This window comes from Ambystoma mexicanum, chromosome 3q, assembly GCF_040938575.1.
Source record: "Ambystoma mexicanum isolate Mex_15411 chromosome 3q, UKY_AmexF1_1, whole genome shotgun sequence".
Taxonomy (NCBI): Eukaryota; Metazoa; Chordata; class Amphibia; order Caudata; family Ambystomatidae; genus Ambystoma; species Ambystoma mexicanum.
The window spans coordinates 108,888,468-108,902,363 of NC_090926.1; positions in this window are offsets into that span (position 1 = coordinate 108,888,468).

Here is a 13,896-nt window from a genome sequence, read left to right on the forward strand (position 1 = left end):
TGCGGTCAGTCAACTTTTTTGATTGATGACATCTCCATCTCCTCCATATCATTGAATGTGTATGGTTTGAACGGCTGTCTGGGAGAGTAACGTTTCTCACATCTGCGATACATTGATGATGGCGATGAAGTACCTAAACGTGAGGTGCATCTGTTGTGTCTCTTTCTTCGGGCTGAGAGTCATGTTGGGGTCATGAGGGCCATACTTGAATGTCCAATTTCAATCTGCCTTTCCCTGGCCACTTGTGAGGAGGCTTTAGGCAGGGAATTAGTGAGGGATCCATAGGATTCATCACATACCCTTCCCCTAAAGACGTGACCTCCCAGTCCAGGCTCCTTTACCTCTTCTCCACCTTTAGCCTCCCCCGCATTTCTAGTGGATTCACATGTTTTTCAGTCCCAGACTGGATCCTCTACAGTCAACTCTGCCCAGAGCCAAGAGTTTTGGGGACAATAGGAGGAACAATATTCTTTAACTGGTAGGCTAAGGTTCTTAAGTAGTTTCACTTTTATCTGGGCTACTTGAAAAACCCATTCATCAAAATTTGGAATTTTACTACCTAAGCTCATTGGGGTACCTATATCAGGTATTACTGCCACTAATACTAATATGGTTTTTCCCAGAATAGTGATCTCAATTATAGTTAAAGGGTGTCCTTCTGTTTGTCCATGGACACAACCGATAGTCTTTTGACCTATACTTTCCCAATGTGGTCGAAGAATATTAGCTTGTACGGCAGAGCCTTTGCTCTCTGTATCCAACTGAGCCTAAAGTGTTTTCCTCTGCAGTACTACTTGGACCAGGTAACTATTTTTCTCTCCAGTACAAAACATTGCATCAGATTTCTCAACATCGATAGTTCTTTTGGACTGTAAAGAGATAGAACTTTCACTAGCATTCTAATTCTGTTTTGAGGGAAAACTAGAACATTCCAGTCTGTTAGAAGGACATTGCTTTGTGGAATGACACAATTTCCCACAAGTAAAACACTCCTGTTCTGGTCGGTACCTGACAGGGAATCCACATTCCTGCCATGATAGATCACTTCCATCTGTCAAGGCAGTCTATTCCTCTTCTAATTTCACATCAAGGTTTTCCTCGTCATCAGAGGCAGTTGATGAACTTGATAGGGTATCGTCCTGAGACAGGGTGGAAATATCGCCCATAGGGGCGGCCTATAAATGTTTGTATGGGGAAACCTCACAATTTGCGGACTCTAATATATAAGAAACTTTTCTAGGTAGTGGGAAGTCATAAAAGTTGTTATTTTCCTCATCAGGTATCTTGGCTAAAACGACCTCTACTAACTGTTCATATGGTCTATCATTCTATACAGCATCAACTGGAACATCTGTAGCTTTAAGTGTATTTCAATTTCTTGTTCTCCTGGGAAGAGGAATCTCCTGTACTATTGGGTTATCTGGAGCTTTTCTTTCTTCCCTTACTATTCTTGACTCGGTCTGTTTGTAACTGGAGTTTGTCTCTAACTTACACTTTGAGTCATGTAAAAAAACTTCTGGGTCCCACTTCACAGCACGTTGTTTTCCCAGGTTCCCTTCATCTCTTTGCCTAATGTTAGACTGGGACAAAGATTCCGATGGGATTTCATGCACCAAGAGTCCCACAAGCTTGCCCCTCTTAATTTGTATTGGTTTATGTGCCAAATTCAAAAGTGTGATATTTATTTCTTTTCCACTGAACAGAAGATGTGACACCCCTAACCTCCCCTTTTGTCTTCTCCCACCTAAGGGCATAGAGAGCTGAGCTGGAGGGAACTTTCACCTTGAGCTCTAGGGAAATTATAATTTTGTTTGATAAGACTAGGGAAAGAAAAAGTTATAAGTATTATCCTCCAGATGTTTCCTAGTGCGGAGAATGGCTTTTTTGTTTAGTGGTTAAAAACCAACCCCCATCTTAGAATGTGGATAGAGAAGGGTTTCACACTTTCATTCTAGAGGTTGCAGCCCACTGGTAGAAAACATTATCGATTTAAACCTTTCCTCAGACATACATTACATGGGACTGGACCCTCCACTGGGAGAGGTGATGTAATTTCCCTTACTCCCACATGTACCAATCATGGAGCTGGTATCTATTACCTTCATAGTGGGTCCCCAGTTTTTATCAACTGACTCACATCCCACTTCTGACATCATATGTGAGGGGTCAGAAATGTGAGACAGACCTGTAAGAAACCAGAAGGTGTCTTGCGGACTAGTCCCCGAGGATCTGTCATCCAGGTGGCCAGGACACGGCCATTGCTTTTGGATCCAGTTCCTGGGGGTGGACCAGTGCGGGAGGAACACCTGGGTGAGGGGTCTTCCGGGAATGGGACACCGGATGGCGAGATGTGGTACCCCACCATAAAACCTTTACCCCATCCTACCAGATAGGGTACTTAGGAACTTAACCCACCCCTTTTCCCTACACAAATACTTTCACAAGGACAGCATGCTCTTGGAGGAAACAGACTCACACCTGAGCATTACACCTGACATGGCCCAATACTGTGGTCAGGCAGAATCAGGCAATTACTGTTAACGACTCACACCTGACTTCCATCAAGCTTCCCTACATGGATAAAATGCCAGAGCATGAGAGCACACTCTGAGCTAGGCAAAGCACACAAAGGAATTGTGTTTTCCAGGCGGCAGCTGAACAAAGGGAGAAAGACGGCAAATCGAGAAGGGAAAGCAAAGAGAGAGATACCCATGATCTTTCTGCTGAGAAACCGTTACTTTCCAGAAACCTTCAGATTGGAAAGTGTAAGGCCAGGAAACCAGACTGAAGAATCCTGCATTGTGTGTCAGAGATCCTCCTGCATGACTTGGTGAGTTGGGGAAGAGCTGCAGTCACCGTGGTACTGCCCTTGGCTCCAGGATCAAAGCAACACCAGAGAAATCGACACAGCCGGTGAGTTTGGGAGACCGATGCAAGACTGGTCTGTGTTGAAATCCAGGTTGCAAGCGGCAACCTTGTATGAAGCGCACAAGAGCAAAGAATATTAACGCGTGTGATGAAAGACGCGAGTAAAGCTCAATTGCTGATGGATGTTTGAACTCTAATGCAAATCAGAGATGGTACGATGCAAAGTAACAGAGTAGTCAAAAGTGGTCAAACAAAAGTGATAAAAGGGAAAGTAATGAATGGAATGAATCGATGTGGTCCTGCGATGGTTTAAGAAAAATCCATCGCACAGTCGAAAGTCTTCGAATTTTAAACTGTGAAAGAGAGCAAGATTAAAGTGGTCCGAGCCCAACTGAGGGGGACCGTGGTCCGAGCCCAATTGAGGGAGACCCGTGGTGAACAGTAAACCCCGAAAACTTGTGAATGTGAAAATCCTAGTGAGAAGGAACCTTTATACGTGTTTGTTACACCAGGCACTCTGCAATAAGATACTTTTATTGGAAAAGCGAGTTTGGTGCAGAAGGCCCAGATACTGATACTTTGTACTGCATCCTCGTGGCAGAGAAGCCAGAGTGTGTGCGAAGCTCGAGTGTGTCACCTTGTCCCGTGCTGAAAACGTGGGGAAGGGAAGCCAACTGCTCATTTATCCTGACATAATTTTTCTTGAACACTTTTCTTTTGCATACTTTGTTTTCCCACACCATTTGTATTTAGAAGTAAGGATTGGCAATAGGTTTATAAGTATAGGCCCTTTTTATTTTGACAGAGACTCCACTAGGACTGCGCTATTATTATTTGATGTTCGTAGCTTGCTTCCATCTTTAGATTTAGAGTTAGACAGGCGTTCTACCAACCCATTGAAGTTCAATAAACACCCTTGAACTGTGATCACTTGTGTGTGTCTTCACTGTTTGATACCATGCCTTCCCTACAAACCAAATTGTAAAGTTTTCTTAACAAATGCCATTTTATTTGAACATGAGTTTGGTTGAACACCTCCCTATCCCTTACCTTATGAGGATTTCCCTGCCTAATATATACTAAAGGGAACACTCTAATAAAGGATATCTGTCCCTCACACTTAAACGTACATATACTAAAGGGAACACTCTAATAAAGGATATCTGTTCCTCACACTTAAACATACAACAATTAAACAAGGAAATACACGGCCGTTCAAAACAATAATGATTGAGTTCATATAGCAACCACAGTCCCGCTTCACAACCTGGGCAAATTCCCCTTCCCCAGGTCCTAAACGTGATTCTGCTTTACAGTTCAAAAAAAGAACACAAGGAAATCGAGATTCAAAACAAAGTTACAATATAGTTTGATGCAACATCAACTGGCAACAGGAAGTTCAAACACTTGAATCACAAGATTCTTCTTTCTCAAGGAACAGACTTTAAATTCTCTAATAGCAACAATGTTTATATTTGTCAGGATGATTTGCCACTTTAAAAGCTACAGGAAATATAACTTCTCTGTAACAGCCTTGCTTGGCTCTTCCTCCAGTACTACTAAAACAAACAATGGCCCTCATTACAGGTATGGCGGTAACCATGCCGGTAAAACCAGCAGGTAGCCGCCGGACCTGTAATGATTTACCGCCGCCTGACTTGCCGGAAACAGCGGGGCATTACAACCCCAGCGGTCCGGTAAGTCAGGCGTGGTAACATGTTGATCCCCATTCCTATAGAGTCCAATATGAGTCTATGGGAGTGGTGACCATGGAAGCACCGGCACCGTTAATAACGGTAACAGTGCTTCTGTGAAAGTCTGCGGGCGGGTGCTGTTCGGCACCCGCCAGGTCTGACCCTGACGGCCTGTTTGGCAAACGCCCACAGACTCATAGTTTGCTGGTCTGGAAACAATAGTGCCGGTAAGATTATCAGCACCTTTGTTTCCGGGCCGGCAAACTTGGAATGATGACCAATGACTCTGTCAGGACCACCTTGTAGCACTTCTCCAATTTTAACTTCGCCTGCTTCCTTGCCGGCCTCCAATCTCCAAAGGTTTTCCATTCTGGAATACTCCCCTGCCCAAACAGCTTTTCCCAACAGCAAGTGCTCTTTATAGTCAATGTTAACTGACAAGAGTTTACAATAGTTTCACAGCATTCAACAAATAACAGCTTCAAGATTCTCAACACCTTTTCAGGGAAGACAAAATTCACATTTATGCTTGTCAACACTTCTTTGTAAATGATGTTCCTTTCCTTCTGGACACTTGTCCCCAGTAGGGCACACCTTTTGCCACTCTTGTTTCCCCACTTCACCAACATCCAAAGACTGACAGGGATAGGGTCTCCTTCTATGTTTCCCCTGGTTTTGACAAGCTGTGGGTATCCCAATGTGTACCAGATGTTGTATATAATATGGGCACTTAGTTTCAGAGTTTACATCCCTTGCATTAGTCCCCTTTTGCTGTTTGCAATATTGGCTAGATTGTGTTTGTCTTAATTCTAGCCTCACTTGACTTGGGCAATGCTTAGGGACATCAACTCACAATAAAGTCACCCCCACAGTTGGTTGGGCTTTCCAAAAACTGCCACTTCAAAGATTACAGTCATTTGGCTTTTGCATCTTAAGTATTAGCTGCTTTTCCATAGCCAGATTATACACAATTAGCTGGGGAACCATTTTCATTCTTATGCGAATGCTGCCTCAGTCGTTTCACAAATGTTCGGTACTCAAAACCAGTGTGTAAACTGTTTTCATTCACACACGAGTGCATCTTTGCACTTGTTCTACTACTACTCAAGTGTCTCTCACTCGCATGCCTGCTCCCCGACTGCGAGCAAGGACAGACTGCTCTGGGATCACTAACCGGTCTTGACGTGCCCCCCTGCCCCCTCGCGTTCCACAGCACTTCTGCTGTTCTGGCTCTTCACGACACAGCAAACCCCTTTGGTGAGTTTGCCTTCATTCTCACCACTTCCAAATGGAGCTCCCCTGGCTCCAGAGGCCTCCTGGTGCATGCCGGCCACCAGACACGGCTCAGAAGCTCACAGGTGCACACCAACCACTCAAAGCAGCCTCCTGCATGCGTCCTCCTGCGTAACCTCTGGAGAGCGAGTCATAAGGGGGAAAGCCTTCCTTCTGCACACTTCCCACTGCTCGACCTCTGCACTTCAGGTTTCTGGGGATATGGACCCTCTCAGGACCAGCAGCTGGTATCTGTCCTGCAATGGTCCTGGTGTCCTCTCTTCCTCCTGCTTCTGTCTGGGCTGCCAACTACGTGCCTTCTCCTCCCCTGCACTTATGCAATCTCAATGTTGCCTGGTCTAGTAAGATCGTTGTCTATCTTCCCTCTGTTCCCCCTCCCTTGCTTTGTCGCGCCTTGAAACACTTGTGTATAGGCGCCTTTACAAATGCCATATCATATCATATCATATCGTTCTGCTTCTGACTATCTCTGCTCTTCACCAGCAAAGTCAGTTCATTCTACATGGCCTGCAACTGATAGGGCCTTTGAAGCCTCCCAGTCTCCCTCAGGTGTGGGTCATCTGCACTAATGAACTGACGACTCCTGCAACATGGTGCCTCTACAGCCTTCTTCCTCGTCCGAGTACTTAGGGAATTCATGGACTTGAAGTCCCTAAAGGAACATTTAGGTTTTCTTACTTATGTTGTTTTGCTTTCAAACTCCAGTTATTTCCTGTATTTATTTATATATTGTATTTGTTACATGCCCAGACCCTTAGGTATCACAGCGAGGTTACAGACAGCTTATTAAAACATTCATTAGAGGGGCCAATCAGGCACAGTTACAGAAGAATTTACAAAAGGAGATCAAAACGGATACATAGAGCTATGGAGAGACACTGGGGATTTAAAAAAACAGGCAAAAGAAAGGCACAGTTAAAGAAGAGTATACAACAGGAAATCAAAGTGGATACATACAGCTATGGTGAGACACTGGGGATTTAAAAAAACAGGCAAAAGAAAGGCACAGTTAAAGAAGAGTATACAACAGGAAATCAAAGCAGATACATACAGCTATGGTGAGACACTGGGTATTTAAAAAAACAGGCAAAAGAAAGGCACAGTTAAAGAAGAGTATGCAACAGGAAATCAAAGTGGATACATACAGCTATGGCGAGACACTGGGGATTTAACAAACCAGGCAAAAGAAGAAGGCATACATAATCAAAACTATTTACAGCAACCAGAGGTACCGCACAAGTGCAGTTCTGTTTCCAAGTGGCCTGGTGGGGTTGTTATTGGAATTGGTTGAACAGCCAGGTTTTTAGGAGTTTCTTGAAGCGTGTGAACGTTTCCTCGTTTTTGATAAAAAGAGGGAGTGAGTTCCAGTGTTTGGGGGCTAGATATTGGTACTAAAAATTCTTTTTGTACCGGGGGATTACTAGGAGTGCGTGGTTATTGGATCTTAGGGATCTGGCATATTCTTTTTTGGCAATTGCGTGGTTCAAGTAAATGGGTGCATTTTTGTGGAGGCATTTAAAGGTGATGCAGAGGGTTTTGAAGATGAATCTGGCTTTAATGGGCAGCCAATGGTGGTCTCTTCTGATCTTGGAGATGTGGTCAGATTTTCTTATTCCGAGCGTGGCTCGTAAGGCTTTTTTTTGTATTAGCTGCAGTTTATTAAAGTTACAACTGGAAGTTCCAAGTAATAATACGTTGCAGTAGTCAAGTCTTGATAAAATAAACGCCCTGGCCAGGGTGATGCAGTTGGTAGGGTAAGGAATTGGTGGCTTAGAGCAATTAGTTTGGCGGTGTAGGAGGTGGAGGATGAGAGAGCGTTAATGTGTTTGGTCATGGTGAGGTTAGCGTCTAAGTACAAACCTAATTTTTTTACATGTTTCAGTACCGGAATCATGGTGTCATCAATATTGATGGAGGAGTAGTCAGATTGAAGCGAAGATATTTTAGACTGGGGTCCCATCGTTGAGGCAGAGGCTATTTAGGGCCATCCAGTTTTGAATTATAGCGTAGATTTTATTGATAGTCTGAGTGTCTTGGGTGTAGTTCCCTGAAAGGGGGATGAGGATCTGGGTGTCATCTGCAAAGTTAGCGTAGATGACAACCATATCATCTAGAGCTGAGAAGAGAAGTTTAGCATATGCATTATATAGTGTTGGTGAAAGGCAGGAACCTTGAGGTACACCAATGGGGACTGTGATAGGGTCGGCAGCTTCTTTGCCTATGGAAACCCTGGAGGTTGGTTCGGCAAGAAAGGATTTGATCCATGCGGTAGCGTTAGTGGAGAAGTTGAAGTCTTTGTCTAGAGTAGAGCAGAGTTTGTTATGGTCCACTAGATCGAACACTGCGGATAGATATAGTAGGAGAAGGATGCAGAGGTTTCCTGTGTCTCTTATGGTATCCATCAGGATTTTAAGGTCCAAGAGGGCCGTATCCATACTGTGATTTGGCCTGAATCCAGATTGTCTGGTTCCAAGGAGTTGGTTCTGTTGTAGGTGTGCTTAGACTTGATTATAGGCTATTTTGTCGAGGATTTTAAGGAGAAACCGAACTGTAGTTATCGGCCTATAATTAGTGGGCACAGTGGGGTCAAGGGTAGCTTTTTTTAGAAGGGGAGTGACCCAGGCTTCATTGATGCTAGCTGGGACCCGATTGGTATTGAAGGACACGTTTACAAAGTTGGTAATGATGGGACTAAGAGTGTGGGCACAAGATTTAACAACCTTATAACATTCTTTGAAGGAACTTTATTAGAATTAGTTGTTAACCTTGATTGTAAAGAAAAAGGTAATACTTTTAGACTGTTGTTATTCCCAACTTTACTTTAATTGGGCCTCATTATAACCCTGGCGGCACGGCTGCCACCGGAGTTGCATTTTTTCCAGCACCCGTCAATGAGGAATTACCGGGTAATTCCGACATTGCCGGACCCAGTAATTCCTGCATTGCCGGGTGCCGGTGCCTGTCAGTCCCCATTCCCATTGAGCACCAAAGGGCTCAATGGGAATGGGGACGTCGGATGCACCGGCACCGTCAACGGCGGTGCCAGTGCATCCGACAAGCTCAAGCTGCGCTCGCGGTTGCTGCTCTGCTCGCCAGGCCAGACCTGGCAGGCTGACAGGCGCCGGCGAGCACAGCTCGTTGTATGGTGGTCCGGGAACTACAGTACCGGCATGCTTACTGTCTCCTTGGGAGTAAGGGAGGTTCTTAACTGTATAGGTCTCCTGAACTTTAGAAATATTTTTATTTCTCTCCAGGTCTAGGAGTGTATGATTGGGTTCACCCCTGTTTGTATGGGTATCTCGTGGGCCAACCAGATGTTTATTACAACAAGACATTACAGACTTTGGAATTGCTGAGCCATCTTCCCTAAACCAAGATGTATGCCATGCTTCAACTCACTGATTCTTCGCTCTCCCCTGCGCCCCTTCACCTCCCATGTGATCCTCTCACAAAACACCACCCCCAAAGTCAGTATCGGGTAGTGTCTGCCTTTCCCTGGCCACCTGGGAGGAGACTTTAGGCAGGGAATTAGTGAGGGATCCGTTGGATTCATCACATTACAATTACACAGTGTAACCAGCTCTTTGTCAGAGTCTCTTTTATTTTGACATTTTTTTCTTTTAGGAGGCTGTTAAGGTGCTCACAAATACTATTTGCTTGTGAGTGATGGGTAGATAAACATTTCCCCACCTTGGAAACACCTCTCACATGAGGAACGTTGCTGCACATGTGGCATCTGGATGGGTGCATGCACCTGCTTTGATCCATCGATCGAGAAAAAGGAAATATGACTACTAATATGTATCTGTAGCCGTTACAAATTTGGTACATTTCCACATAGTCGACATGCAAATGTTGAAATGTCCCATAGGATGAGGTATTGCTCCCCTCACAGTTCTCAGAGTGTGACCAGCAATACATTTCTGACACACAAGGCAATTAATCACAAAGTCTACAATGTACTCAGCCAAATTAGGAACAAACCACTCTTCCAAAATCAGTTTCTCTTGTTGTGTGTGCTGGGTAGTGTCATTGCTCTAAGGCTACTGCAAGCAGCACTGAGCGCATAACAGGTTTTTGGTGCTGTTCTGCCACCTCATTGCATCTGTGGGGGACAATGAGCACCCTCTCCTTTTCCATAATTCTTGTTCTTCTAGAGGAGCCCTTCACTGCAATCCCATTATTTGTGGTATAGGCAGTGTATTAAAGCCTTCCTTCAGCACCGTGTTGCATGCACATGTGTGTTTGTTTGGTGCAGTCGCAATGTCTTTTATTTCTGATAAATATGCTGCTATTTTTGCTTCTGAATCGACGGATTTGTTGCTGTTTGAAATCATGTCCGCACCTCTAGTGTTAACTGCGCATTTCAACACAGCAATAGCTGATGGAATTTCAAGTGCGTCTATGAGCCTGTGTAGTAATGACGCACGTTGTACTGGTGTGCTGTCAAAGACATCTATCATTTCACCTGTGCATGCTATGTTAATGTTGTCTTTCTGTGCTTCTTTCAGTCATTTTAAAAGTGGCCTGACAAATGTACTATAGTCAAAGACCCATGCTCTACAATACTTGCAAAGGCCCAAGAATTGCTGTAATTCTTTCACTGTCTCTGGCGAGTGTGTTTTCATTATTGCTTCTGCTCTCTCAGGTGTTACCTTCCTTCTTTTGATATTAGCTGACCTATGTATAGGTTCTCAGCTTGACAATATTGCATTTTCTCTTTGTCCACTTTACATCCTTTCTTTGCCAATGCTGTTATCAGCTTCACTGAATCCCTCCTGCGTTCTTTCTCTGTGGTGATACACACCAATATGTCATCCACATACTGGATGACCGCACTGTCAAGTTGTATGTTTCCCAAGTCCATCTTTAACACACGGTTGAAGGCCGAGGACGATTTGCAACACCCCTGTGGTAACCGAGTATGTTTCAGTTTAATTCTGTGGTAAGTGAACAATGTCAAATATTGGGACTCCTGATGTAGGAGAACTGAAAAAAAGAGCATTTTTTAAAACGATTACTGTAAAATAGTTAACTTTCGATAGGATATTAAGTAATATTGTAGATGGGTTTAGCACTAAGGGGAACCCTGCCTCAACAATATTGTTCAGGGGGCATACATCTTTTATGAATCTCCATGATACCCATTTTGCCTTCTTTACTGGGTACACAGCTGTGTTGCATGTTGATGCACACTAGGGTGGTGATTGTTTCTTAGATACCCTTGTCAGCTTCCTTTGACATGGGATACTGTCTTACTCATGGTAAAAAAGTCTCTTTCTTCAGTTTCATTTTTACTGCTCTTACTCCTTTTAATAGTCCAACATCACATGGACTGCTGGTCCATAGTGAGCTTGGCATATGACAAATCTTCCTGTAAAAATTACGGGACCTTCTTCACTAATGTCATTATCTGGGGAATCCCTGTGCACAACTCGCAGCTGGTATGTAAGACAAATGTTGAACATTGCTTTATAATCTGAGTCTTCGTATGTACACAACTTTTCGTCTATCAAGTCAGTCAACCTGTGTGCCTCGTCTAGCGCTATCACTGTGTACTAATTTATTCCATTGTCACCTGTCCCATGCAAAATCACTCTGGCCCTCATTACGACCCTTGCGGAAATCGGAAAACGATGGCGGAAATGCAATACCGCCATCGAATAGCGCTCGGTGCGACTATGACCCGTCACCGCAAAGTACGAAGCCATTAGCGACACCGTAGTGAACGCCAACGCTAACTGCACCAAGCACGCGCGCGCGCGCCATGCCAAACCGCAAACACCACCATGGCGCAACGGTACGCCAATTCCGACCCTAGCGGACATGTACCTAACGCCATCAGGCATGGCGTAATGTACCATTCCGCCATGGTGAGAAGTACGGCATCGCGAATCAACCGTAAACGGCCCCACTGAGTGCCTGTACACCGCTCCCTGCCCACAAAGTACAACTCCCCGTAGGCGCAATGAAGCCACAATGCAACCATTGAAATGTACAAGTCACCCATGCATGGCAACGAACAAAAGAAACACAAGAGGGGCCAATGGGAGCTGCAGGGCACAGATGGCACGAATACAGAAGCCATCCCAATGGACATGACCACAGTCCCCCACCAAGAAACGCACGCAAACACAGGCACCTGTGACCAGCCATATTCCGAGAATCACATCATTCCACCAGTCCACCTGGCTGACCGGCATCTGTTACACAAAACCCAATCCCCCGCCCCTGAGCATGACAACATTCAAACTGTCATATTGGCAGCCCCCATCCCTGACCTCACGGGCTTAGTAGGCAAACGCGCACAGTACAGTACCACGCAACTAAACCCCGAAGCTGGAACCCAATGCAGATCTCCTCACAATACATCGCCCCCCAAATAGGCATATGCCACATCACTTGCAAAGAAAAACGCTACACGGGCCAAATCAGAATAGAAATTTAATGCACATCAAAGTCACCAAGCCCATACAGCCATCAGGCCATGAACTCCTAAACACCAATCACCATTGTGGGCTGCATCCGCAAGAAATGACCAGCCACTACTTGTGTGTCGTCCTGTTCCCTCATGGTACACAGAGCCACATTCACGTACGAAAAGGCAACATGGAAGCGCACAGAACCGCAGGGCCGTCCCAATGGGGAGGCACTAGTCCAGCTGAAAGGCCGAAATGTTGCTCCGAGCCACCAGTACTGCGTAAGGGCATGTGGGCCATTGGCGATCGTCCCATAAGATCGTAATGCTGCTCCACTGATTAACACGAAGCAGCAGGTGTCGGGAGTAAAAGCCATCTGCAGGAGTGGCATACAGATGGCAGTGGCAAAAGGGGAGGAGATACCTGTCAACCAAAAGAAAAGAAAAAGAACAGAATGGCCATCAGAACTACATTCCAACAACTCACTTCAATGATCACACGAAATCCACAGCCATATGCATGCTAGCCCACTCCAAAGGATCATCACCACCCCAAAACCACTTGCGACTCCTAACCATCTATATCGAGGTGCAAACACCATCACAAACGAGTGTACCTGTGCATGCGTCTGTCAAAACAGAATCCATCAGATGGGAATGTTAATGTGCATGGACACAAGTGTCTGAGGGCGTGTCGAGACAGGGAGGGCTCAACAAGGCCAGATAGACGATGGTCCCACCATGGCAGCCCTGCATCACATAGCGTAGGGGAGGCGGATAGATCCCAAGAAGCCCTGTACATGGCAAACTCTGTATCAAATCCCCTGCCCATGCATCCATTCATCATTCCCTCATCCCGGAATCAAAACGCCTGAATAATTACTCACATAACATTAGAAACATCCATTGAGTCTGTGCGTTATGCAGCCTGCAAAATCCACAGTGCCCCAGCCCGTAATTCCAGTGTTGTGAAGTAACATGTATGTGGGAACGGCCGGCCTCATCGCCCACGTAGCAATTGCGCATCCCAAACTATTCATATCAATCATTGCTTCCTCGCCATGGGCCCTGTCTCAAGGACATTGAACAACAGAACGTTATATTTGCAGTCAGACCTGTGGGCATCTCCTCGCCGCTAGCTGGAAACCGAAAGCGCCGCCCTTGGAATTCCACATTTGCAACATCACGCCGAAAAGGCATCTGTGGCCGTTTGAAATCACTAATTATTCCATCGAGTGCGGCTGTGTGTGAAAATGGCAACTGCCTTCACCCACAAATGGGACGCCCCGCCCGTCATTGCAACTCGGTAAAGTGATGCATGAGGGCCCACCGTTACTCGAGTACTACGTTCCACTGACCCTTCACAAGTCTTTTCGCGACTGCACAGATAGTATGTGCAACAATGGGACCACAGCAGAATGAACATGTCAACCAATGTTACACGGCCATCGGGTACAAATACAGGATTGCAATAGCAAGATGCCATTCCCAGATTTGCAGCGTTGTGCGCGGGACCTGCTCGGCCAAAGGGGAGAGCAGCTTGCACAGGTGGAATTAATCACCACAGGTGGAGGCCATACAGCCTGAAAACACATAAATTGCACAGCCAGTCTCCTCCCACAA